Raw genomic sequence first — 3,003 nt, 5'->3', positions numbered from 1 at the left:
TCCTGAGAGAAAGCACTTTTGGTGGCAGCACCAGGACACGTGTTTGATTCCAGCCTTGGGTGACTGACTGCCTGTGTGGAGTTTGCACATTCTCCCTGTGTCTGTGTGTTTCCTCAGAGTGCTCCCACAGTCCAAAGATGTGCAGGTTAGGCGGATTAGCCATGTTAAATTGCCTGTAGTGTTTAGGGAGAGGTAGTTCAGGTGGGTTATAGGTCTGGCTGGGATGCTCTGAGGTTTGGTGTGGATTTGTTGGGCTGAAGGGCTGTTATGGTTCCAGAGTGTTGAGCAGATGGAGAATCTGAGATAACAGGCCAAGTAAAACTGAAGGAACAGGAAGTCTGATGTCTCAGGTCGAGACACCCTTCTTCAAGTGTTGATCAGGCTGCTTTTAAACTTGGTTTAATGAGAGTGCACCATTCCTGGAAACACTGCAATACCAGGATGATGTGTGGAGAGGATGGAGCAAGCCCCTGTTCCAATTCCTGCTCTAAAAATCAGTTTAACATAGGGTCCTTAAGTAAAGGACATGTCAGATATTAAAGCTGATAAGAACAGTTTTTTTTTATTTGGAAAAATATACTTCAGTCAGAAGATGTACAAAAAAAAAACATATTTATACACCTACCCAGTCATGCAAGCTGCTCCTTGTTGCCCAGGGGCGTATGTGCACCAACTAAAGGAAAAAAACACAAAACAAAGCAAAAGCAAAAGCGAAACAAAAGAAAGAAATATACCCTGGCAGTCATCTCCCCGCACCGTCCCCGTTGGCCTCCCTGACCAGTTGGGGAAGGCGCCAGCTGGGCCCAGTTACCAGATAGGGCCTTTGTTTCTATTCTGGACGAGGGGTTTCATACGGTGGTCTTTCCCCACCGTGCCTTGGCGGCAGCTGCCCCAAGCTTTAGTGTGTCCCTCAGCACGTAGTCCTGACCCTTGGAGTGCGTCAGTCTGCAAAACGCGGTCGGGGTCAGTTGTTTCAGCTGGAAGACCAGCAAGTTGCGGGCAGACCAAAGAGCGTCTTTCACCGCATTGATTGTCCTCCAGGCACAGTTGATGTTGGTCTCGGTGTGCGTCCTGGGAAACAGACCGTAGAGCATGGAGTCCTGTATCTCGGAGCTGCTCGGGACAAACCTTGACAACTACCACTGCAGCCCCCGCCAGACCTCCTGCGCATAGGCACACTCCAGAAGGAGGTGATTGACAGTCTTGTTACCATGCCGCCGCACCCCCCCCCCCCTCGCCGCAGCCGCCTTGAGGGCAGCGTGCGGTGGTGCAGAGATTCCGGGCGTGCATAAAGGATCTCACTGGCAGAGCCCCTCTCACCGCCAACCAAGCAATGTCCTTGTGCTGGTTTGAAAGTTCTGGCGATGAGGCATTCTGCCAAACAACTGTGGCAGTCTGCGGGGGGAGCCACACTACAGGATCCACCCTCTCCTTTTCCCCGAAATGTCTCGACGATACTACGTGCTGACCAGTGCCTGACGGCCTTGTGATCAAAAGTGTTTCCCTTCAAAAATTTCTCCATGAAGGACAGGTGGTACGGGACAGTCCAACTACTCAGAGCGATCCGCAGCAATGAGGCCAAGCCCATCCTTCACAACACCGGGGGCAGGTCGAACCTCAGTAAGTAGTGACACTTGGTGTTTGCCTACTGAGGATCTACGCACAGCTTGATGCAGCCTCACACAAAGGTAGCCATCAGGGCGAGGGTGGCGTTCGGTACATCCTTTCCCCCCTTTTCAAGGTCTTTGCATATGGTGTCCCTGTGGACCCGGTCCATCCTCGACCCCCAAATGAAGTGGAAGATGGCCTGGGTGACCTCAACGGCGCAGGTCCAGGAAATAGGCCAGGCCTGTGCCACATACAACAGTACTGAAAGCCCCTCGCACCTGACAACCAGGTTTCTACCCGCGATCCAGAGGGACCGGAGTGTCCACCTGCCGAGCTTCTGCCTCAGTTTGGAGATATACTCCTCCCAAGTCTTAGTGCACCCCCCAGCTCCACTGAACCAAACACCCAGCACCTTCAGATAGTCTGTCCTGACGGTTGAGGGGATGAAGGAGCAGTCGTCCCAGTTCCCAAAGAACATGGCCTCGCTCTTACCCCTATTGACTTTGGCACCCGAGGCCAGTTCAAACTGGCTGCAGAGTCCAACAGCCTACTCACCGACCGACGATCAGTGCAGAAGACGGCAACATCGTCCATGTACAAGGAGGTCTTGACCTAAAGGCCTCCGCTGCCTGGGATAGTCACGCCCTTCAGGCTCAGATCCTTCCTGATGGATGCGGTGAAGGGCTCCACACAGCACACGAACAAGGCAGGAGAGAGCGGGCAGCCCTGCCTGACTCCAGATCTGACAGGAAAACTGTTCAATTCCCACCCGTTGATCGAGACTGCGCTAACAATGTTGGTGTAGAGCAGCCAGATCCAATTGCAGATGCCCTCTCCAAACCCCAATTTGGAGAGGATGTCCCTCATGTAAGCATGAGAGATCCTGTCAAAGGCCTTCTCCTGGTCCAGGCTGACGAGGCTGGCATCCACCCGCCTGTCCTGCACATAGGCGATCGTATCCCTGATGAGCGCGAGGCTCTCAGCGATCTTCCTGCCTGGCACAGCACAGGTTTGGTCAGGGTGAATCACCGACTCAAGGACAGACCTGACCCGGTTGGCTATGACCTTGGCCAGGGTTTTGTAGTCCACGTTCAATAGTGAAATGGGATGCCAATTCTTAATTACTTCCCTCTTCCCCCTTCCTCTTGTAAATGAGGGTGATGATGCCCTTCCTAATGGACTTGCACATTTCCTCTGCCCAAAGTGCACTATCGTACACCTCCAGCAGGTTCTGGCTGACCAGGTCCCACAGAGCGGAATACAGCTCGACCGGTTTTATCCCGTCGCTCCCGGGATTGTTATTCCTCTCCAAGGACTTGAGGGCTCTGGTCAGCTCGTCCAGGGATATCGGCCGGTCCAGCCACTCACTCGTGCCGTCGTCTAAGACTTCCGTGA

The 3,003-nt window shown here is 53.3% G+C and overlaps 1 pseudogene; it reads right to left on the bottom strand.

The window, feature by feature from the left end:
* Window positions 1-403: 403 nt before the first annotated feature.
* Window positions 404-578, bottom strand: LOC132209393 (U2 spliceosomal RNA; annotated as a pseudogene).
* Between the last annotated feature and the right edge of the window lie 2,425 nt (window positions 579-3,003).

Source organism: Stegostoma tigrinum, unplaced genomic scaffold (assembly GCF_030684315.1).
Source record: "Stegostoma tigrinum isolate sSteTig4 unplaced genomic scaffold, sSteTig4.hap1 scaffold_90, whole genome shotgun sequence".
Lineage (NCBI taxonomy): Eukaryota > Metazoa > Chordata > Chondrichthyes > Orectolobiformes > Stegostomatidae > Stegostoma > Stegostoma tigrinum.
Note: the sequence above shows the minus strand (reverse complement) of the source record. Positions and strands in the feature narration are given on the sequence as shown.